General features: G+C 49.5%; 1 long non-coding RNA gene across 3 annotated transcripts in view; it reads right to left on the bottom strand.

Moving 5' to 3' along the window:
- Positions 1 to 1,280: 1,280 nt before the first annotated feature.
- LOC116572034 overlaps positions 1,281 to 25,265 on the bottom strand; it is a 61,615-nt gene continuing 37,630 nt past the window's right edge. For 2 of the 3 annotated variants that reach the window (XR_004278095.1, XR_004278098.1), the window contains one exon: positions 1,281 to 2,146. This is a non-coding gene — a long non-coding RNA (uncharacterized LOC116572034). Of the gene's footprint in view, positions 2,147 to 3,478; positions 4,087 to 25,265 lie in introns of those variants that run through there. The other variant, XR_004278097.1, reaches the window with a different exon arrangement.

Below are 25,265 nucleotides of genomic sequence, written 5' to 3'. Positions count from 1 at the left end.
TTGCATTCTCCCCTTTCTGTCCGCCGGAGGAGGCAGCAGGCCGTGCTGAGAGTCTCCAGAAGTGTCCCCGCTGGGGCTCGGGTCCCTGCACACGGGAGGGCAGCCCAGAGCTACTGTGCGGGGAAGAGTCTCTCCTGCTGTGTCTGAACCACGGCTTCCCCCCCCGGGAGGATTTTAACGAGTACAGTAAAATACACTGTCCTAACTGATGCAGTAAAAACGTGTGACATTCCTCAGACGCCTCCCACGTGGCAGGCATCCCTCTAAGGATGCTTTTCACGTTATTACAGTAACACTTCAGAACGACTCCACGGGGAGTCACCCTCCCCGACTTTGGGCACGGGGGGAAACTGAGGAACAGGGAGGTTACGTAACTCGTCCCGGGTCACAGGCTCGACGTGACCGGAATGACTCGATAGCCACGCCGACAAAAGTAGGCCCGACACAGCGCTCTGTCAAGTCAGTGATACATCTGTGGGTTTCATAGGCGAACATAACGCCAAGTGATCCATTCAGCTCCCGGTGCTACGCTCCTGGCTCTGGTCAGCCTGTTTTGTGATCTCGTCCACCTGCGCCCGGGGCAGCAGACCAGACACCAGCGAAGGCTGCGCCCGGCTCGCCTCCTTCAGGCGTTGGTGATAAAGAGGCTGGAAGAACCGGCGAACAAGATGGGGCGGTAAATTCCTACCATCGCAGGAGTCGTTCAGGCACTACGGTCTACGCTATTTAGTACTAAAATCCATCAAAACGGAAGCGGCTTGAGATTTCAAAACCATCCAATTTCTACTCGAGAGATAGACAATGGCATTGAAGAAATTCCCCCAAACAAAAGAATCCACATGAAGATCAGAAGGGCCTTGTCGGTGAAGTGCAGTCCTGCACCGCCCCTGAGGCGATCGGCGATGGAGTCAGGAGGCTCTAGCATTCCGGAAGTGCCCACATCCCAGCAGAGGCTCAGGGCAGGATGCTCTTGAGCATCCTCCGCGTTTACGGCATAGGATGGGGCGATAGCTGCAGGGCGCGTCCTTTCTTTGCAAACTCCTCCGGCTGTATACACGCCACGCGTGCAGCTTACTGTATGCTCATGGTTCCTCCGCAAAGTGGGCTGAAAAAAATTAATGACTTGGGGGTCACGTGGGTGGCTCAGTCGATTAAGTGTCTGTCTTAGGCTCGGGTCATGATCCCAGGGTCGTGAGATCGAGCCCCGCATGGAGCCCCGCATTGGGCTCCCTGCTCAGCGGAGAGCCCGATTGTTCCTTTCCCTCTGCCGCTCTCTCACGCTCTCTCTCAAATAAACACATAAAATATTTAAATAAATAAATAAATAAAAATTTAAAAACCCAGTGACTTGGACATTCATTGGCTCCGAAGTACATTGTCAAAGGCTCTCCAAGAGAGAGAATGCCATTCCTCCCTAGAGAAAGGGAGGTATCCGGTGACAACCTCCAAGGTCACCGGTAGGTGGTAGGTGACAGCACAGGAGGTGAGGTCCTCCTAGATTTGCAGCTACACAGGTTTCCAGGGAACAACCTACAGCCCCATAAAACCCCGTCAGGCCTTTGAAATGCCCAAGGCTGTCGGGTGATAGTGGAAGAGCATTTGTAACCCTTCTGCGTCCCCACCAGAACAGGCTCTCGACTTCCCACCCCTTCCTTTGACTGCTGTTATTTAAAAAGGAGGAAGACAAATGGCCAACCACGTAAATCATGGGGCGCTGAAAAGGTCCCACTAACAGAGCTGGGAACTGCCTTTTAGAACACGTTTGAGGGATTTAAAACCTCCTTACTGTGTCCAGGATTGTAAAAAGCAAATGGTAACAGGACTTGCAAGGAGCACAGAAAGCCGGAGGAGCTGACCATGTTCCCGATATCTGAAAAGCATCGGATGCTGACAGCGTGGAGACCAAATGACGCAGCTTTGGGCGGGGGACTGTGGGCACCCCCAGAGAGAAGCCCCTCGTCCCTCACCCCGAGCGCAGCTCTGGGAGCAGCCAGGGGTCATGGGAACCTGTCCCGGATGTCAGGACTCAGAGTTTCATTTTGCCAGTGTGCCCACCGACGAGCCAGAAGGGCTTTGTGTTGAAGAAAACACCGAAGTGCATTATATCCCCAGGTTCTCGGGAGCTATTTCTAGAATGTTCTTCTTCCTGCCGCAGACACGAATAAATTCAAATCACTTCATTTGAAGAGATTTCCAATTCTCATTCACCCCCACCTGTTCCATGTCTGCTCGCTCCCCAACCTACCTCCCCGATTTCTGATTCAAGACATTTCTCCTGGCTGCACCAAGGTAGAACTGACCAGTAAGGAGTGTGAAAGTTTAAGGTCTGCGGTGCAATGACTTGACACATATTACATACATGCATACATTACGTACATTGTGAAATGATTACAAGTTTACATATCCAAGACCTCATATAGTTAGTGTGTGTGTGTGTGTGTGTGTGTGTGTGTGTGTTTGCACACATTCACATGCGGTGAGAAGACTTCAGATCTACTCTCCTGGCCAAAAGCAAACACACAAGGCAATATAAGTGTAGCCATCACATGGCACATTCAGTTCCTAGAACTTACTCATCTCATAACTGAAAATTTGCACCTTTGCCAACATTTCAAGGCATTTTCATTACATCCTATTTTTTCCTTTTTTAAAAAAAGTAATCTCTACCCACAATGTGGGCCTTGAACTCACAGCGCCGAGATCAAGAGTCGGATGTCTCTACTGACTGAGACAGACATGGAATCCCAAACACAGTCCGTTTTAACCACAGGATAAGAACTAGCTTTGGAAATCTTTTTTTTTTTCCTTTTATAAGATTTTTTTAAATTTAATTTAATTTTCATGTGTCAGTGTTCTAAAAGTCATTGTTTATGCACCACACCCAGTACTCGATGCAATACGAGTCCTCCTTAATACCCACCACCAACCCCCCCAACCCCCTTCCTTCCAAAACCCTCAGTTTGTTTCTCAGAGTCCACAGTCTCTCATGGTTCATCTCCCCCCCCAGTTTCCCCCATCTCACTTCTCTCCATCTCCCAGTGTCCTCTGTGTTATTCCTTATGCTCCACAAGTGAGTGAAACCACATGATAATTGACTCTCTGCTTGACTTATTTCACTCAGCTTTATCTCCTCCAGTCCCGTCCATGTTGCTACAAAAGTTGGGTATTCATCCTTTCTGAAGGAGGCATAATACTCCATAGTGTATATGGACCACATCTTCTTTATCCATTTGTCCGTTGAAGTGCATCTTGGTTCTTTCCACAGTTTGGCAACTGTGGCCATTGCTGCTATGAACATTCTTTTCACTACATCTGTATCTTTGGGGTAGATTTTACTTACTTATTTGAGAGAGAGAGTGCGCGAGAGCGTGAGAGTACGCACAAGAGCATGAGCAGGGGAGAAGGGCAGAGAGAGAGGGAGAAGCAGACCCCCACTGAGGAGGGACCCCGATGCAGGGCTTGATCCCAGGACCCTGAGATCATGACCTGAGCCGAAGGCAGATGCTTAACCAACTGAGCCACGCAAGTGCCCCAGTTTTGAAAATCTTAAGCCTCTTTTCATGTAAAAGAAATGAAAGCCTTATTATAAGTTGCTGTGTTCAATTGTGTTTGCTATTAAAAGGGCTGGTAAGAATCCACGGCTGCCTTGTTGTACACAGCCTGAGAATTTATCCTCTCAGAACAAAACTGAAGAATCCCTTCATTTGAAAGGCTACGAGATGGGAAAACCTGAATTTGCATGAGCAAAAACCACACAAACAAAAAACAAAACCTCAAATTCATCTAACTGTAACAGAATTCAAAATCCGATTGACAAAATGTCATTTATCCATAATTTTTCCAGCATCACTATCTAGGAATAGTTCATGAGATACTGTTGGACACATAAGCAGGAGCTAAAATTAAAAAAAAAAAAAAAATCCGTATATGGTCCAGGCAAATAACAGGAATCCGTGAAGCAGGCTTGGGATCAGTGTGAGAGGCCGCCGTCCACTGCGGCCAGCGGGAGTGAGTCTGCTTCCACCAGGAGGACAGCCCTGATCAGATGGGCCTAATTGTCGCCAGATGGGAATGCTGACACAGTGCCTGCGAATTTTCAAATTTTTCAAGAAAAACAAGAAATTGAGAATCTTTTTATTTTTCACTATTGGTTAAAAAAAAAATCTAATGTTTTCAAGAAATTGAGACTCTCCTATTGAGACTCTCCCAGTTTTTCATTATCTGTAAGAAAAAAAAAATCATCAAATGTTTTCTAAAGCAAACAATGCAGATCTGAAGCTATATTTGCCTCAAGAATCATCATTTTGTAACCCCTGATTGGGCCATTTTGATTCCACCAGAAAGGCACTGATGTGGCGATTTCATTTTTTCCTATTAGTTTGTTCACTTGCTTAAGTGTAAAAACTTCGGAGCACCCATCTTGGCCTCATTTGCATTACACTCCAGTCCTTATTACAAGTTCCTTCCAGCTCCACGCTCTGCCAGAAACAGGAGGTGGGTTTCACCCCACTTGCATGTCAAAGCGATCTCCACTGGCAGCTGGAGAGAGCTCTCTCTTGAGAAGGAATGCACGCTCACGGGAAGCAGCACTGGGACTGGTCAGCTACGTCTGCCACGAGCACACGCTAGCGAGGATGGCCACACGCGTGTCTCATCTCTGCCATTCTGGGCTCGCAAATAGAGTCCAAATTCCAACACACATTTCAAAGTTTCTGAAGACCTCACCTGTATGTATAGCCTCATATGCTGCCGATACCTTTCTCCCAATGTGTACCTCATACAACCTCCCTCCCTTGCACTCAAGTACAAAAAGATGGATCACATACCACATTCCTACATGCCCCAACTTTTGATACGAGCTTCACTGTCCAAAATGCCATCCTTGCTTAACCTTGTTTGCCTGCTCAGCTCCCACTCAAATTCACCACTGGCACTTCCTTTGTGTATTTTCCCTAGCTCTCTGGTTTTGATTCTTCTATGTACCACTATGCTTTGTGCCCATGTTTACAAGGAATTTTTTTAAATGGTCTTATGTCTCTCTTAATACAGTGTGAACTATTCAGGGTCACAAATCATGTCTTAATCACCTGTGTATCCTTAGGATCTAGGCAGAAACAGATCCTGTGCTTTTGGATGGACGGGTGGGTGGGTGGGTAGATGGATAAATGGATGGATTGATGAAAGGTGGATGGATGGATGGTTGGATGGATGGTTGGACAGATAAGTGGATGGATGGATGGATGGATGGATGGTTGGATGGATGGATGGATGGATGGATGGTTGGATGGATGGTTGGATGGATGGTTGGACAGATAAGTGGATGGATGGATGGATGGTTGGACAGGTAGGTGGGTGGGTGGATGAATGGATGGATGGATGGGTGGACAGGTGGATGGATGGATGATTGGATGGATGGATGGATGGATGGTTGGATGGATGATTGGATGGATGGATGGATCGATGGATGGATGGATGGATGGATGGTTGGACAGGTAGGTGGGTGGGTGGATGAATGGATGGATGGATGGGTGGACAGGTGGATGGATGGATGGTTGGACAGACAGGTGCGTGGGTGGATGGTTGGATGGATGGATGGATGGTTGGACAGACAGGTGGGTGGGTGGATGGTTGGTTGGATGGATGGATGGATGGATGGATGGTTGGACAGACAGGTGGGTGGGTGGATGGATGGATGGATGGATGGACAAGTGGATGGATGGATGGATGGTTGGACAGATAGTTGGGTGGGTGGATGGGAGGATGGGCGGATGGGTTGATGGGTAGATGGGTGGCTGGACGGATAAAGTGATTACTCCATACCACACAGAAATGCAAGTCAATGACCTCTCTTAATTGGTTATTCGTGTGATTCTGTCACAATTTCGGCCATGTCCACATATTAGAAATCACTCACAATTTTTATGTGACACTGCAAAGAACACAGCCTAGTATGGTGCTCTAAATTTAGAAAGTGAGGAACTTGGCTACTGCTTCGTGACCCGATCTCTCTCCTTCCATCTGCTGAGATGAAAGGCAATGTTTACGTGCCAAAGTTTGACATCCATGGACACACCTGCCCACATACCTATAATCCCAGCACTCATTTCCCTTAGCCATTGATTTCATGTTGTACTTACACTAATTTCTGACACATATTCAAATACATATTAAATAAAAACACAAGCGTGTCCCTATACCACCAAAATCCACATTACAGACCTCCAGTGGCATATGCACCAGGCTTGGGGAAACAATGATTTAAGTGATTTGTTCTTGAAAGCACACCATTTGACACATTGCACGGACGAGCCATCCATCATGCTGAAGATGCCGTTGACTTGAGGATATCTTCTTTATGGACAATTAAGCAGAATCCCCAGGAATACAGCACTTCCTCCTTGGTGAGCATCATGAAGATCGCTCAAACAGATGGTGTGACACACAGTCCTTATATCCTAAATAACAGCCTCTCGCAGCCGATGCAGAGCAGTTTTATTGGAACAAGACTGCAGCCTGCATAATGCTCTTTTATTCCTTTACAAATGGAATTAGTTATCGGTTCTCCCTTTTATCACAGAGAAGTACAATTCACAATCACAGTAATCATTTTTAATATATGGACACCCATGCCTAATGGCCCCTGGGCATCCTTGTCGAAGGAGGTCACCAGCACCGCCTACCACAAAGAAGCCGGTTGCCCCACTAAATGCTAGAGTAGGCAAGCAGGCTGGGTGACGTCAAGGCCCAGAATAGCCTGCAGAACACACAGAGATAGAGCCTTCTCCAGGAAAGAGGTTCGGGTGCTTTGTCTGATCTCGTGCACTGAAATCCTGTGTGCCCATCCGAGCGCCGCTTCCTTTGTCCACCAAGAACACATGTCGCTGTTCCAAAAGGAGGCAAAGGAAACACAACCAGGAAACACAGAGCTCCAATTCTGTAGTGTCTCCCTCACTCCACACCTAAATCCCAAGTTGGCTGCCCGACGCTACCATCTCAGCTACTTCGTGTCTTTTTAGCATCCTTTATCTTCGTAATAATTATAATGAAAATAAAAGCAAAATAGCACCATTGACAAAACTGAGTTCCTTTCAAGGTGAGTTCATGCAACCATTGTGGTGATTCCTAAACCTCGGCCATTTGTGTGCCGTATTTCTGACCATCTCCATATCTGGCACCACCTTTAATACCAGTTTAATGCTTCTTAAGAATTCCCTTTAAATCGACTTGGTTCTCTTTTCTTTAATCAAAGGCTAACGCCTTATCCGTGAAGGTATATACTGAAAAACCCCACCCAAGTATTATTTTTAAAAAGGATATCTGTTTCCTCCAAACCATTTGACTTCACTTTAGAGAATTACCTCGTTCGACTACCAGTCTTTTGAGGAGTGTGTTAGCTATTAAATTATTCCCCTTCATTGCCAAGCCCCCCACTTTATCCTCCGCATTGCAAAAGTGGGTATGGGTCCTTTAGACACGTTTCCACTGCTAGCACGTACAACCATAAGCTTTGCCTAGTGTGACAGGAGGAGCATCGTAGGGGGAATGAGCTCTGCTCCTTGATGGAAACAGATGCCCTCTGCATCCCGCCTGTGGGAGTCACGGGGCACAGGGAGAAATGAGGCAGATGTGCAGCGTGTTGGGACTCCGAGTCGTTTGTCTCTGGCCCTGGAGTCTCGTGTCTTCTGTGAGCAGTCCTGGAAACGTGGAAGATAGATTGCTGCAATCTCAGCCCCTCTGTGATTCTTGACGGTGGCATGGAGAGACCCTCCCCAAGGAAATGTGTACAGAGGAAGGTCTTTTGGGGCCTTGTTGGCCTAGAGGGGGAACTCTAGGCCAACAAGGCACTTGTTTACATTTAAACAAGTAAAGGCCAGCAGAACCTGTGGCGACCACATCATTCCCGTTCTGCTGGGTCATTAACCTTTCAACCGAATTATCCCGTAATTACTTTTTCTTCCCCCCCACTTGAGTGTTCCAGTGGATTTTTCTTCCTCAGAAAGAAGAAAGAAACCTCTCAAGGATTTCTTGTCCTCTCCAATCCACATCCTGCCAACTTTCATTTATTTCCAGGACTTTCTTAAAATCTTCTCCCAATTAACATTCCCTAGTGCTTCTCCAGTGGTGACAGGATACAGTCCACCCCTGACTGATGTGACTGTCCCAGTCTGGCCCCTATGCCCTCCCCACCTCACCCCCTGACCTGCCCCCTGTAATCTGTGCACTCCTGCCACGGAGGCAAGATTTTATTAAAGCTGTTCCTTGGGGACCCTGGGTATCTCAGTCAGTGAAGCAGCTGCCTTCAGCTCAGGTGAATCTCAGGATCCTGGGATCAAGCCCAGGATCAGGTTCCCTGCTCAGAGGGGACCCTGCTTCTCTTTCTCCCTCTGTCCGCTCCCCACCACCACCACCACCCATGCCCTGTTCTCTCTCTCTCTCTCTCTCTCTCTCTCTCTCAAATAAATAAATCTGTTCCTTTGAGAGGAGACTTTTTTCTCTACCTACTTCACGCTCATATAACCATTAAGACCAAATTCAGACTTTGCCCTAAGTCATCAAAATAGAGTTTAGTAACAACCAATTCTACGTTTATGCTTCTTCCACTTCCGAATTCTCAAAAAAGTTTCCAGTAACTTAGAGTCAATGCCTTTGTGTCTGAATTTCCCACATCGGTGGCTAAGCTTGGAAACCGCTTCACGTCTGCAACTTGTTTTTCTGGAGCAAAAACCCTTGCAGAAGGGCTCTCATTTTCTGTGACTGCCTGCCAGTGCCTCCACTCTCTGCAGGCCAGGCATGGATCCCCGTGCAGAGCAGCGGGTGCTCGAGCCAGCCCTCGACAGTCCTCCCTGCCAGCAACCGGCCTGGGCTGTAGGCTCGGAGCCCAAGCAGGGTGAGAGCTCTTCCCCAGGAAGCTCAAACTGGAACTGGTACTAAAATGCCTTACTTTATCCTATTCCAAGTCTGCACAAATAAGAACCTCATTGTGCATTTGGCCTCAATGTCTTCCTTGTGGAAGAGTTAGTTCGTCTGGGGAAATAAAACTGCTGCATAGAAAAGAAACAGAAAGAACCCCGACGTGGGTCATCTTCTTCTAACTGTCACCACGAGGACCCCCATGTCTGATGGCGGATAAATTCTTCCTTACCCAACTGTTCTGGGAGGCTAGGAACCTGGATTCGTTCACTTTTCCTGCTAATCCTGAAGGCTGTTCCGGTGCCCTGCTCTCCCTATCGAGGAGAATCCACATTGTGGGGAATCAGTGTTGGCCCTACAAAGGGGGGAGATTTTGCTTCCGGTCAACTGATTTCCATGTGCACATTGCCCGCACCAGAACCAACGGTGAATGCATTTCATTCATCCCGTCTGTCCCTGTTCTTATGATCATTACAGCTGATCTTTACAGTTAAATCTGGGAACTACAGGGCCCATTAGACTTGACTTTCTGAAATAACTCTGTTAGGGTTTCATGTTTTATTCAGACTAGAAATGGGGTCCTATCGATTGAGCTCCAAATACCGCGCTCTTCGATTAGAGTGGCTGTTTACTTTCCTGCGGGCTTTGGGGCTTTGTGAGACAGGCCGCCGTCACTAACGTTCTATAGATTAGTGCAAATCACTGATTTTTCTTCAGTGGACCAGTGAACAATGCACACAAGTAGATTCCCATTGATCCAAACAAAAAGGATGTCTTCTTTAGCAGGGAGAGGTCCCAGTAGTCTCTGGCCATCTGTTCCCTTTCGGCCAACAGTAAGATGTGTGAAGTAAGTAAGCTCTGTGAAGAGCATGACTCTCGCGTACTGGGTGGTCCAAGAGGAAAGTGTTTGCTCTTGCCCAGTCTTTTCCAGGGAATCAAATTTTCATTTTAGAGCCCTGATTAACCACAGCATTCATGGGTACCATATCCTTCAGCCTTCAGTGGAAAGATGCTGGGTACCTCCCATCATCTCCAAAGCACAAAGAACACAGCCTAACTCCAATGAGAAATCCTTGAGATCCACTAAGTCTTTTATAAATGTTATGGAATGGATCATGGCCTCCACCACACACCCAACAGAGCACATACCCCAGAGTAAGGTAAATCCAAAATCAAGATCCATTTCCATTAGACACGAAGCCGTTCTGAGCCTTCATCTCCTTGTCCAGAAAATCAAGGCAATATTACTAATTATAAATAATTAGTATGACTTTCCCATGAAGCAACCCTTCCCATGTCAAGCCCCTGGAAGATATGTGGTAAATCTGAGTCTCTGATCTGTCCTGCTTCAGAATTGGGGGGGTGGGGGGTGAGGAAGAGCCCTCTGAAAGAGGGGGGAGGGATTGGAAAATTTTAAACCAATAAATCTTAGTAAGAAGACAGACAGATTCTCATTTAGATTTACCAGCTCTCTGAATATATGATGTGGACCTAGATCTTGGCCACAGGGAAGAGGGAAGGTGTTGGGGGAGGCCCTGCTGTCCAACTGCGGGAAGACACAGTGGCACACAGTTGTAATGGTCTCTCGTTGCAAGCCCAGGATGGCACATATTTACTTATATGGGGAGATAAAGCCCCCTTGCATTCCATAGATGGTTAGGGGCCATAAGAATTTTTTCTGCGTGAAGTGGCCGGGCGAGATACTGCCGCCACTTTTTGGCAGAAGAGTAAAATGAAGGCAGAGATGCTCGGTGGTTGGCTAACGGCAGGTGGGCGGCACCAATAGGGCAAAGCAGGAGGTGACGCCCTGATCTATCGGGTTTTTCCTATTATCCATCTCTTTATAAAAAAAAAAAAAAGAAAGAAAGAAATCTGTATGAAAAGAATGTGCAATCATAGGGACGATTATTAACCGTTATTGGTGGCTTACCATTGGGCAGACTCTGTAATAGGTTATTTTTAATACACTTTTGCAATGGTTAATTTCATGTGTCAGCCTGACTGGGCTGAGGGGCGCCCCGACAGCTGGTCAGACATTATTTATGGGTGTGTCTGTGAGGGTGATTCTGGACAAGATTAGCCTTTGAATCTGCAGCATTTCCTGGGCCTCTGGCTTGCACAGGACAGATCACGGAACTTCTCAGCCTGCATAATTTGATGAATCCATCTCTCATAACAAACCTCTTTCTATCTGTCTGCATATAGTGTATGAGATCTGTTTGTCCAGAGAAGCTTAACGTAACTGTTTTGTTTAAGGCATCACAAATTTCTGGTGGGGACCCGATACTCCAGGCCACAGTTCCTTCTGCCCCGGGAAAGGCTGCAGTATCGGGAAGAACTGTAGCCAGCAAATCTGCAATTTCCCATAGTCCTGTGATCACCAGCACGCGGGGCTGTGGATGGGGGGTACGGGACACGCAAGCCCCACAGTGGGTTCTCAGATAATGGATGTCTGTGCACACCCGTATTCAAAACACATCAAGAGTGTAACCCATGTGTTCACTGAACGATACACTCAAAGGATGTTAGGCCATATTTGATTTACTCGCCTCCCCGTGCTGGGTGTCATGTCTCCTGGGACGTGGCAAGGTTGAAACCCCTGGTTAACAAGCAGAGCTGCTGGCCAGAGGAAGTGTTCGAAGTTGACTTTATTCAGAATGTGGGCCGGTGCTTTAAATTGGGGGGAAAAAAAATCACGTAAGGTCGGGACAACGGGGCTTTCGCAAAGGTCACTAACACAGAGACACCTGATTTGTCACCGCGCTGACTGATCTGGGAGAGGTGACCTTCCAGAAGGCTGACGCACGCCGTGAGCGTGAAGAGGAGTTACGGACGAAGGTGCGCGGTGCCCCCACCGGTGTGGCCCAGCCCTAGCGGCCCAGCTACATCCATGGTAAATCCAAACAGCAGTTTAGGAGACATAATTAGAACAGAAGGAATAAAGAAGACGGATGGAAACGATCGTCTTTGCCGGCTGCTTTTCCCACTTGACGATAACTAGAAGAGAAAATCTCTTCCCTGCTTAATGGCTGAGCTGCGTAAATCCAAAATCTCCTCTTGCTGTATCATTTCATGGGGTTCTCAGCTCAGCTATGATTTATGTTTCCTCCGGCTCCTAAAGCCAGAACTACCTTCTCAGCATCCACACGATCTAAGTGATATGCATCAATAAAAAGCCACTAAGTCACTAAACTCCCTGCATATTCGAGGAGCAATAAGAGAGAGGCGCCCTCTCTCATCTCTGCCGCAGGCGGTGCAAATGCTTTTTGACAAGGAAAGATTTCAGGATCTTCTCTGCCGGATCTTGTGGGTTCCTTAATTCCGCATCTAAGCCAATATACATTCAGCTGTTTGCAATGCTTTAGAAAGAAGAGGAGACGTGTCCAGCTCTGACAAACAGTTAACTCGAAACTGTCAGATCTTACTTAAAACAAGCTATTTGGTGGAGAATTCCAGAGCAAGAAAATAAAACAGAAGTGCCCATGGAAGAAGTGACACCACTCTTCACTCTGGGCTGTACTCTGTGGAAGGCCAGGGTGCCCGCTCATGGGACGGGGGAAACGAACTCGGCAGGCACCGGAGCTCACAGCCGACCTCAGTCCCTTGCCATCTGGGTCGCCTGGGGCACACCATCCAGCTTCCCTATGCACCGGTTTCCTGAGCCAGGAAAACAGGATTCCCAATAGTATTCTCCCCACAGTGTCGTTGGAAGGCCACATGACTTAGAACACAAGCAGCACGGAGAACAGCGCCTGGGACGTTAGCACACGGGAAGGGTCTGATCAGCACACTCCCTCGCGGACACTCTTCCGTACACAGGCGGTCCCTGTGGCTGCCTGTGCCCGGCCCGTCACACGATCACAGTCCCCTGCAGTGAGAACCGAGCCAAGGACAGAACTGAAGTCAGTCTAACTCCAAATCCCTGGTCTCCCTCAGGACACGGGGTATCCTTTGGTGGGACAAATATGATTCCCTAATGGGTCACGCTGGACCCCTTGTCTGGTATGGATTCCACTGCCCTGGATTTTGAGCTGGTGCTCTGGAAGGGTGAGTTTCTGGGTCTTGGGAAGGGGTAAGCGTATTTTGCATAGAGGAAGAGCATACATCATCTGGGGCCAGAAGGTAGACTGTGGTGAGCTCTTTAAGGTGTGTCCACAAGTCTTCAACACTTCTCCTTCTAACAGGTGGAGAATGACCCCCTCTCACTGAAGGTGGGCTGGATTGAGTAGCTTGTCTTGAATACAGTATGTCAGAAGTCACAGTGCGTGTCCTTGAAATTAAGGCACTGAAGTCTCTGTGAATTCTCTCTCCCTCCCTCTCTATGTCTGTCTCTGTCTCTCTCAAATCGCTCACTCTGGGGAATCCAGCTGTCATGTCTTAAGAACACCTAAGTGGTCCATTTGAAGAGATTCACGGGATGGAGTAACTCCCCAGAGCAGCTAAGCCATTCCCAGATTCCTAACGCACTCGAAGTCTGTGTTAATACATGCATATTTTCCTGAGTAGCTAAGTTGTGGGTGATGTGTTATGCAGTGAGACCTTCTGTCAGTCTTGGGTGGTGTAGAGCATTTCTCCAGTCGTTAGCAGACGGAGATCTGGAGATCCGCCACGGTGCCTGTCCATAGTGGGCTTTCTAGCAGCCCCTGCTGGCTGTGTTCTTCCTAGAGGAAAGGGAACATTCACAGGCACTCTTCCTGGGGAGCTCAATCCATGTCCGTCATTCTCGGCCTGCCCAGAGCGCGTGCCCCTAGTGGCTGTGTTCTGCTGAGCTCTGCTCGTAGTCCCACGTCTGGATACGCAAGCTCAGTCTGGCCGGCTAGCACATTCCAGCTCGTGGCCACAGTGCGGCTGTTTCACACCGAGCCCAGGAGCAAGGGCTTCATGCTGAAATGGCTGGGAACCAAGGCTCTCCTCCCGCTGGACTCAAAGATAACGTGATGTAAGCCCTAATACTGTGGGGGTCCCAGCTCAAGTGGAGCCCGACAGCGAATGAGCACAGCGCAGAGGAATCAGGAGGAGGAAACAGAGAGAAAGCAAGCCCTAAGAAAGCCCTGAATCCAGCTTCGCCATAAACCTTACCAGCCCACATCAGCTCCATGATCCAACCAATGTCCTTTTTAAGCGTAACAAAATGCGATTTGAGTTTTCCTCATTTGTACAAAAATAGTCTAGTTAATGTTGGGACCTGTGTGAGAGCTGCCGGATCCTGCCTCCCACACCTGTGTGTGACTTCTTCACCTAAATCTTTAGCGAGGCTTTTGTCTGGGTTCCTGGGGTTCAAAGTGTCCTCTCTAGGGGTCCCATTCAGAAAACACACTCCTGTCCTCTTAAGCTCTGTCCACCCAGCCTCCAGGAGCTCATTCCTCAGTGTGGGGCCTTAACCCATGGGATGCAGATGCTATTTCAAAGCCAAAATCTTTCTCCCTTAGAAGCCAGCTTTCTGCACATTGCTGAGCAAAGAGCAGGGACATTTTAATTTTCCATACAACAGCTCATCCATCAGAAGACACCGCTTTAAGCGCTCACAAACCAGACTCAAAAACAAAGGGCTTCCCTGGAGCAGGAAGTCTTAAACACATTAACATCTTCTTATTAGGTCTTTAGCAGCTCATTATTGTCTAGTCCAGCAGAAACCAGAGGCCTGGATGCAATTATGGCCAAGATAAGTTGGTGGGCACTGTCTCTGGGCCAGCACGGAATTTTCTATATTTCTTTTTCAAAAAGGAAATGAGTGAAGGGCCTGCTAATGATGAGTGGTGGGCTTTGGGAGTCCCAGGAGCTCTAATTTAGGCACAGTGTCATTTACTAGCCCATAAAAGCAAACCCCCCGCCCCTTCACCAGAAAAAGAGGCGTGAAAAGATCACCACTTTGGAAATGCATGTCTCATCCTTCCTGGGAGGATCTTCAAGGAAACTTGGCAACGAAAAGAAAATGTGTCTTTAAGGTGGTGTGCCTGAAAACCAGAGCATGTTAGAAATGCAGCAAAGCTCACTTTCGGCCCGCTGACCCCTCTGATGGGGGAGCGGTGGGGACGGGGTCTCTCACCTTGTCCTCCACAGTCCCAAAGGATGATGGAGGAATCACGCACAGGTTCGGGGCGAGCTTCCTGCTGGGAACTCTGACTCCAGAAGACCTGGGAGAAGTCATTTATCTCCTGAGAGCCTTGGATTCCTCGTCTGTAAAACTGAGCTAGTAGCATTCCTTACCTTAAAGTCCTGCTGGAGGCATAAATGAGCGGACTCGGCTGACGTGCATCTAACGGGGCTTGGCCAACAAGAAAGTCTCACTACTAATACCCCTTGTCTACGTCCTGCTACCAAGAGCAGAAAGCGTTACACTATGCAGTAGAGGTTCTGTGAAGACGGAGGTTCCGTATTCTCTGGATTACAGGCGCTCCGTGGGGACCAGAGAGAACCTGGATCACGGTATCTAACTACCGAGGTCCAAGCCCCCACCCACCGAAAACCCACTTGACCATAGAGGCTCCAGCAGGGTCGGGCCTGGTTAGTACTTGGATGGGAGACCATAGAGGCTCCATATTTCTAGGATCACCTCCAGTGAGAAGGAATTCTCAGATGTTCCAGGAAACATCTAGCATGGGACAACTCATGTAGGTGCTCATGTCATCATTGGATCTTTCAGCTTTTCCTTCCCCCTTCCCTTCCTCTTTCCCCCCTCCCTTCCTCCCTCCCCTGTGACCCAATCCTAGAGCCCATGAAGCTTCCAGTCGGGTGAGGTAAAAACCTAAGCACATACAAATACCTAGAAGTCCATATGGCAAGTCAAACATTTGTGAGGTCTTTTTTTTACAAATGCAGCCTTCCCTGGTTCTCCCCCAGAAGGGGGTGAATGACTTACACATTTAACACGTGGCCATTCAATTATATATGCTAAGAATTAAAGAGAGAGAAAAACAAAATCTATCTGGGACTCCTCCTATACCCCCTTAAACTTCCTCGACCCCGTCTGGCCCCTAAGGACCCAAGGAAATAAGCAACAACCAAATGCAAGGAGAATAAAGGGGAATTAACTCTTGCATCTGGAGTCTCAAAGACCCCAAATCCTTGGGAGTGAAATTTAATTTAAGGAATTTCAGAAGTTCGTTCGATGCTTGGCGGGTCTGCCTTACATGCTCTGATGCAGGGCGAACCTGTGCGTAGGTGGATTCAGCTAGACCACTGTCATCTCCAGGCCACACAAAGGATGTTAAGGCATCAAGATTTAGTGGAACCTGCCGAAGTCTGAAGAGCCACAAAGCCGTGAAGTCACATTTGAAATCACGCCTAAAACTCTGGCCAAAGACTCCATGCCGGGGATGGCTAAACACCTTACATTCCTCACCTGTTTCTCCAGTCATCCTATTCCCTGAGCCCTCAGCACCCCCAAATGCTCTCTGGAAGAGTGTGTTCCCATCGCCCAGTGTCACTTTCATGAGCTGGAATGAGACAGAATCCTGGCACAGAGGGACAGAGTGAGGTCTGTCATTTTTGCCCACTTTTTAATAGAGACCAGCGTATAAGAATTTTCCACTATTCAGCGATCTGTCCTATTAGAAGTGTGGTGAGAAACGCCCCATGGAGAGGACCCCATGCGGCGGGGGGACACTCAGGTGGGCCGGAGGGTACAGGTGTTGTGTGACGGGGTCAGGTGCTAGGCAGTCTCGGGTGATGTTGCCCACCAGGGAGGTGACCCTTGCTTAAGCTTGTCAGAAGCAGAAATCGAGTTTTCTGAAATTGTCCATTTGGGTATGTGGGCTACCAAAGTTTTCTCCAGTGGGGAGGTATGGCTGCCTTCGAAGGCCTCCACTGAAGGGTGCGTCAAATAAGGAGGAGATGTCTCCTCCCAGACCTGCTCGACCCCGGGGAAGCATCCTCAACTGGGCTTCCATGCTGTCCTCACGAGTTTGTGACTGAGCCAAGTACAATGCATCACACAGATGGATTTACCTTTGGTTTTGGCTTGTCGTTTTATTTCTTTAATTAATTAATTTGTTGGTTTTTTTTTTTTTTTTTTTTTTTACTTTTTACATGCTAACATGTATTTTTAATTTTTTAAAAAAGATTTTATTTATTTATTTAGAGAGAGAGAGAACAAGGGAGAATGTGCCGGGGGAGGAGAGGGACAGGCAGAGACCCAAGCGGACTCGACTCTGATTGTGGAGCCGGATGTGGGGCTCGATCTCACGACCCTGAGATCATGACCTGAGCGGAAATCAAGAGTCTGATGCTTCACCAACTGAGCCCCCCGGGCGCCCCTACATTTTAACATGTATTACGAAATGTAACGTACACAAAAGTCATGTTTCTGGACTGGCAACTTGCAGTGTCGCTAAATTAAGGTGTTTGGGCGGTGGGGGAGGTTGTTTTTGTTTTTGTTTTAAGTCTAAAAGGGGAATTCATTTAAAGAAAAACAAGAAACTATATAAAGGCACAGCATTGCGTGCCATTGGCCCAACCATGAAGGTGGCATGAACACACACCAGGGAAAACCGTCTCTGGGAACGTTTTCTGCTCACAAGCAAGGTATTTCTGTCACAGGCGGAGGGAAGGCTCCCTCCAGAACCCGGGAGCATCCGTGCTGTCAGTCACCCACGCCTCCGCGGGCTCATCCTGGGACGGAAGGAGGAACAATGAAAGGGAGTGAAGGTTAGCCGCGTAGATAGGCAGAGACGGACAGCCGCAGACGGATGTGCAGGCTGGAGACTCAGGTGTGGAGACCCAGAGGGAGGACAAGGCAGAGACGGGAGCTGGAGGGGCAGTGGGGCCACGGCAGAGAACAGGCCAGTGTAACCTTTGGTCTCCAGCCTCTGCGCTGTCCAGCCCCCCGGAACTCACCCACACGCGCCCCTGCTTCCTGATAATTCCTTCCAAGCTTATCTCCAGTTCCTCCGCTGCCCCTGCCCTGCACTCCTGCCGGCTCTGCTCTTCTCTACCACACCCTGTTAATGGCATGCCTTTGTTGTCTGAAGAAATCTCCCCCAGCTTGGGCTGGATTAAAATTTAATAAAACATCGCGTTGCCACAGGACTAACAAGCAAATGACAGCTGTTTAATTAAAGCTTAAAACTTGATTAGATGGCACCACAGAGGGAAAACACTCCAGAGGGAAGGCATAAAACTGTTAAAAATCGAGCCTGAAGTAAAGACGTTATTTAAATACACCGTGGAAACTGTAAGTCGGCTGGTGCCCAGCGGGGTCCGATGGCTGCTCTGGGGTTGACGTCCCGGCCCCCATAAAGGCCCCATGTCTGCCTGACCCCCGGGCTGCCCTGGGAGCTGTCAAGGTAAAGCAGGTGTCGACGCTAATTCTGTGTGCCAACGTGTGGGGGAGGGCCCGAAACCCAGGGGGCGCCTCAGGACAGAACACAGAACAGCACAGGTCCTCTTCTGTGGACTCATGTCTGAGGTTGAGGGTCCGGAACCGGGGGTGTTGGGGGGGAGGGCAGGGCAAAGCACACTGTCCCCTTCCCCAGCCCAGGACCTTCCACAGTGACTCAAGAGCCAGCATCACAGCAGAGTAGAAACAGTTAAGACCCACCTGGGGAATATCCTGCTGTTTAAAAAAAGAAGAGAAAAACACTATGCTCAAGGGAAAATATAATAGAGAATGTTGATCTGTTCCCTTCATCAAAATCAACTCAACCCGTCTCTTTTGGAGCAGAACAGGGCAAGGAACAAGGTTCTTAGAAACTTATACTGATGTGAATTACACGTCACTGGAGGTTATGTTACAAGACTGCTCCTGCCACATCCTACTCCCCAGAAGGGAGCCTGCGGTGGTTGGTGGAGCCTGAGAGCATGCATGTCCGAAGAACATGAAGGAATTGTTCTATTGCCTCATTTACAAAATTAAAACTTATGAGGACAATTAGGACAAGTATTTTCTTTTTCTGTTTGCTCCATAATTAGCGAACTCAGATGCTCTGCTCAGTTATTGTAATCCCAAGAAATTCCGCCGTGCCCTCCGGACGCACTCACGTCCTGCTTCGGGACAGGGGGACAGAGGTATGGAAGTGCTTCCCGCAAAAGGCCGTGCTCAGCTTCCCGCATCCCGTCCCATCCAACGGCATCGTGTCTTCGCCTTGCAGCAGACCTTTGTGCAGTGAGACGGCAGTGCTCTATCCTCGGGGCCTAACAGGCAGCGTCGAGCTACTGAGCACTGGCCATGTGGCCAGTGTGACCAAGAAACTGAGTTTTGAAGTGATTTGAGTTCAGATCGCCATGCGTAGCCATGATCCTGCCCCGCACAGTTGAATATCCATCGATATTTTTCTTAAGACCCCCGTAAAATAACACAGAAAGTAAACAGTCCCGTTTATTATTACGAAGATGGTATTTACTGCTTATTGAAAGAAAAACCCAGTCTCTCTCAGCCTTTAACAAGACAGGAGGAAACTGCTCATTTTTGCTTTTTATTTGCTTTTCTGATTTTACAAAGGACTCTTAAAATCCAGAAGGATGGACTGTCCAAGGCAGGCGGCTCGGTTTCTGTTACAGAATCACAGTATTTGGCCCCCTACCAACCGGCAGCAATCTTAAAGGCAGCCCCACTGCTTCCAAGGATCGCCCCTCGATGAGGACGTGTGTCTACTTTTATAAGAGCCCCGGACCATTAATTGAGCAGTGTCCGCTACTACCACTGTCCTAGTCAAAGCTGACAATCACACACTCTTCCCTGAAAGATGCCACCCGCTGGGATGCAGAAGTCAACGGGAACTGAAGGTCCGAAATGCGTTTGCTTCATAACAACCTTGCTCCTTGCTGTGCTCAAGGGGTCCCTGCCTCCAGACTTACGCTGGGGCGGATGCCAGCTGTGCCACCCTGGGAATGGAAATGAGAGATGGACAATGAGAGGACCCAGTTAAATGGGCCCAGCTGGAGATTTCCGCTAAGTGCGTAGCCCACGGACACCAATTCTTGTAAGTTCCGTCTGAAAGGAGGGCCCCCCGAAGACCATGTCAGTCATCTGCTGGAAGCTGGTGCCGTTCCTGGAAGGAAATATCATGCGCACTCCCACTTGACACTGTAGTGTAAGGGCTCGCGTCCGACGCCGGGCGGCCAGGGAAGCACGCGGGAAGGGCAGAGGCCGTTGCCAGATCGGGTGACTCAGAGCGTATGGTGCCCCCGTGCCTCGTTTTCACGCTGCCGCCACTCATGTGGGAGCTGACTGCCCTTGGACAGATGAAACCGTCTAGAGGAAGAACAAAGCTGGAGGCTTCCCCTTCCCTGGCCTCCAGCTGTATCCCAGACTAATAATAACCGAAATGGCATGGTGCGGGCACAAAGCGGACACAGAGCGACAGAAGACAGAAGACAGGCCCCTGAATGAATGGACACACGGTCAACGGATCTTCCCACAAGGGGAGCACAAGGTCAGAGGGCTGGGTGGCCCGCGCGTCCAAAGAGCAAAAACAAGCAAACCACCACAGCCACCAGCATCGCGCTGGGGAGGCTCTGGACCAGGAGGAAGCAGCCCGGGAAGTGCGGACTCCAAACACAGGACGGAATGGACGTGAGGAAAAGCGGAGGGCGCAGCACCCCATCCCCCAGTCCTCGGGGCCTGAGAGCCATGAGGGTCAAGTGTCGCGGGTCGCTGTGAGGGATTTTGCCACCAGGAAACCCCTCCACACCTGCTCCCCACAGTCTTCACCAATGCTGAGCTGGGCTGCCAGAGTCCCCTGCTGCCTGCCCCCCCCCCCACCTGGAGCTGCTGCCACAATGACAGCTGCCCCGCAGGGCCCCAGTGGTTGCTGTACCCTGAGATCTTCAGGCTCAGAACGCCCCAGCCCAGGGCCCTCTGCCAGACCTGAGCCGTCACTGCTCTGCATGTTCCCACCAGGTCCCCATGTCACGGCTCTGTGCATGGCACAAGCTGGGCTGCTAGGTGCCCCACCATCTGGGTCTCAAGTTGGGGCCTCTCTGCACCCCGACCCATGGTCCCCATGAGTGGCTTTAATGGGCTGAGCTGCTGCTGTTGTGTGACCTTGATCTTCACATGTGGTTTGTTTGTTTGTTTGTTTGTTTAAGGCCCTTGGCATGCGGGGCCTGTCAGATGGAACTCTGGGCTCTAACCACTCCCCGGGTTGGCAAGATTTTCAAAGAGTGACAGCTCACAGCCAAGGATGGGGAGGAATCTGTATCCTCCACGCTGCTCGCAAGAAAACGAACCTGGCAGAAATTAACGGGAGCCAGGATGCAAACGTTGTGATCCTGCTGTCTGATCTCCAGGTGTGAAAAAATTATCAGCACGAGTAACAGGAAGTTGTGTGAAATACGTGGCTTGTGGCGTCCCTGTTCGGGGAGAACCGAAACCAGACAAAATAGGGGCACCCGGGTGGCTCAGTCGGGTGGGTATCTGCCTTCAGCTCAGGTCATGATCCCGGGGTGCTGGGATCGAGCCCGCATCGGGCTCCTTTCTCCATGGGGAGCCTGCTTCCCCCTCTGCCTGCTGCTTCCCCTGCTTGTGCTCTCGCTCGCTCGCTCTCTCTGACAAATAAGTAAGTAAAATCTTTTTTAAAAAGACAGACAAAGTAAAACCCAAACCTGGGACTAGTGTGAGCGTTTGAATAAAATGGAAGGAGGAATAAATGATGTACCCCGGAATGATGGCCTCTGACAGACAGCAGGCTTCAGGCCCCTCTACTGACCTCTAGTGGGAAGTGGTGAGCTCTAAAGACGTGCGTGGAGAATGCACGCCTTGTTGTCAACATATAAAATGAGCCATCGGAAGCAAACAGGGAAACCCTGTAAATGCGTGTGTGCAGCCTGAAGGCAACTACAGTCAGAGGCTCATAATGCCGGACATGCTGATATAAAACGCTGGGAGAATAAAAACAAGAAGTGAAAAGAAACAAACCATCTGGTCCACACTCATATTTCAGAGTGGAAACTGAGGCCCAGAGAGAGGGAGGGCTTCTCCCGAGGTCACACAGCAAGTAAGGCCTGAGTCCAGGGCTCAGGGGGCCGCGTGGAAGAATACGACTGGTCGTGCTGGTTGAAAGAGGACGTCCTCCCCCAGCACGGATCGGGAGCGGCCCCCCTTGGGCAGCACCCTGGTCCTCAGACCTTCGGAATGCCTCCGCCAGGCCACCTGCCCCTTCCCAAGACAAGAGCTCTCACCTCCAGCAGGGGTCCACCACTGTGCTGGAGCAGGTGAACTTGTTTTTTAAAGATTTTATTTATTTGAGAGAGAGCAAGAGAGGGGGCGGAGAAGCAGACTCCCCACTGAGCAGGGAGCCCCCACTGCGGGACTCCGTCCCATGACTCTGGGATCATGACTTGAGCTAAAGGCAGATGCTTCACTGACTGAGCCACCCAGGCCCCCTAAATAAAAGTATGCTAACGTTTCCTGTTACATAACTGGAAAATGCCAGCATCCCTTGTCACCCACAGACGGAAACTTGAAAATGACATGGCGAGAGAAACCCAGTCTATCACCTGCAGGTGGGTCCTGCGGCTCCGAGACGCTGAGGCTGAAAGGCACGGCTGGGTTTAGAAAGAAGGATCGTCAGGAAGCCGCGACTCCTGGGTTGGACAGAACGCCAAGGAAGGCTGGGCAACAGGGCGGTGAGGGAACTCCGCGCTTTCCGCCCAGTTTTTCCACAACCCTAAAATTGGTCTCGGAGTCGAAATCTATTTGCGGGGGAGAGGGACTGAGCAATGAACACCTCCCAGTGATCTTACTTATGACGCCACCCGTCACCCTGTCACAGTGCTTTCGGTCCCCACAGAAACCTCAAAGCTCCTGCAGACGCAGCATCCTCGGTTCCGTCCGCAGCACACTGGCGGCGGCACAAGTGCCCCCCGTTTGTAAGCCCGCCCTGTGCGCCGCCCCCGTGTGAACTGTCCAGGCCCAGCCCCCATTGCTGCCACTTGCTCCACCGTGAATATAAACGCTTTCCAGTTTCCCAAATGCAGCAAACACGCCCCCACCTCAGGGCCTTTGCACTTCTCTTCCCTGTCCCGGGAAGGGGTCTTTTCCAGATGAAGACCTACTCCCTCCTTCACTGCCTCCAGCTCTCTGCTTGGACACCACTCGCCCGCCAGGCTCTCCGTGACCATACCCCAGAGCAGCCCCCTCAGCCCGACCCACTCTCCCTTGCCCCCTGCTTGATTTTGACTTAAAACATACACATCCTGTCACTGCATGTATTTACTTCTGGGTCTTTCTATTTTTCATCTCCCCACTTGAAGGACTATTGATCTGAAGACACTGGGGAATCCAGAGATGGATTTCATGATCTTGGGTCCAATAAAAAGGGTGTTTTTATGTTCACAAACTTCTAATGTAAATTTAACATTTCCCTTGCAGGATTCTATTATAAATATAAGCAATAAACAACCATAGTGGTAGTTTTAGCAGTATCGGCGACTTCATCACCAGTGGAAATTACAGATATTTTCCTATCATCTTATAGTCACAGCAGATGCTTCAAAACGTCAATTACACCCAGCACTACTGCAAAATTACAGTAGCTGTTGGACCTGCCACTCGATCTTGTTACTAATTCAGTAATAGAGAAGTGCCTGTGCTCCTATTTCACGGAGTTTGGTAACTACATCTCCGCGTAATCCATGGCCTTCACAATGCTATGCATTTTCAGTACACATTTAAGCACACAAACGTGAGCCAAGTCTACAGGATGGCCCCTCCCCCACTGCCAACAGGATCTACAGATGAAGGTACAACCTCACTGGGTATTTACCCCAAAGATACAGAAGGAGCCAAAAGAAGGGGCACCTGTGCCCCAATGTTCCTAGCAGCAATGTCCACAGTCGCCAAACTGTGGGTAGAGCTGGGATGCCCTTCAACGGCCGAATGGATAAGGAAGATGTGGTCCATATATACACTATGGAGTATTACTCAGATAATCAGAAACAATGAACACTCAACTTCTGCATCGACACGGGTGGAACTGGAGGGGATGATGCTGAGTGGAACGAGTCACGCAGAGAAACACAATCATCGTATGGTTTCATTCGTGGGTGGAACATAAGGAAGAGTACGGAGGACATTCGGAGAAGGAAGGGGGACATGGACGGGGGACACCGGAAGGAGAGACAGATTATGAGACACTGTGGACTCTGAGAAACACACTGAGGTTTTCAGAGCGGATGGGGGTGGGGGATGGGCCGCCCGGGGATGGATACAAAAGACGGCACGGATGGCATGGAGCCCTGGGTGTTATATGCGAGCAATGAGTCACGGATACTGCATCAAAAACTAATGATGTACTGTATGACGTACTGTACGAACATAACAGAATAAAAAATAAATAAAAAGAACTAAAAGTACGACCGCACTCACGATGCTATAAATTCCACGTGGTGTTTGCTGCCTACTCCTCTGCCTAGAACCGTGCCTGACATAGCCTCACAATCTACAATGATTTCACTGCGCCAAGTTCCCAAATGACTTGGTGCGCGAGGAAATGGAAGTTAGCTTGAAGAAGGTGGACAAGCTCACCAGGGTCCCAGAGCTGGAAGGAGGGGAGAGCCGGGATTCTCTTGGCCCCACAGTGCAGGGTCCCCCAGCCCAAATGGCCCCTCAGGCAACAGGATGGGTCCTCCTTGTAATCTGCAGGGGTGGGGAAAAATTTCCCTTCTTCTCTTCTAGGTTCTCTGGCCAGATAATCCTCTAGGTTATTTATCTCTAGATGAGATCATTCTCTTCTAGGTTCTCTGGTCTAATAACCACATTGACATGAGGAAGACTAACAGAAGGAAAACAGACTTCATTTTGTAAGTATGGGAGCTCCCCGAAGATCGGAGACTCACGGCCAGTGGGGCAGCTGGGGCTTATGTGGCGCCCTGAGCAGAGGAAGGGGAGAGGGCATGGGGCTGCAACGTCGAGGGGGCTGACTCCCGGGACGAGGGGGTGGGGACGTGTCAGGTGTCACAGATCAGTCTTTCAGAGAAAAAGCTGTCTCTGGGACTAACTCTTGATCTAAACTCTTATAGGTAGTTAAGGGGGAGGTAAAAGTTGTTCTTGAGGCTGCTAGGTCTTAATCGCTTCAGCTCAAAAGTAATCCACGTGGCAAAGTGGCACATTTTGGGGTCCTTTACTCTGCTGCCCCTCAGATGGAACAGAAACTTCCACAGAGCCACACTCTGAAACAGCAGGACAGAGAAGCTACTCTGTGTGTGCCTGAAGACCCCAGTTGAGAAGTCACTGGGGTGAGGTAAGATGAGACCCCACCCCCTCCAGCCCCTCCTGCCACAGCTGTGGACCACCAAACGGATCTCAAGATCCACAGAGACATCTCAAGATCCGCAGAGTGACCTACAGAGAGATCTCAAGGGGTCTCCCTGGCCGTGGGCTTGGCCTCCTGCCCCCCCGTCCAGGGCTCTCCCCA

This window comes from Mustela erminea, chromosome 13 (assembly GCF_009829155.1).
Source record: "Mustela erminea isolate mMusErm1 chromosome 13, mMusErm1.Pri, whole genome shotgun sequence".
Taxonomy (NCBI): domain Eukaryota; kingdom Metazoa; phylum Chordata; class Mammalia; order Carnivora; family Mustelidae; genus Mustela; species Mustela erminea.
The sequence above is the reverse complement of the archived record's forward strand: the minus strand, read 5'-3'. Positions and strand labels throughout refer to the sequence as shown.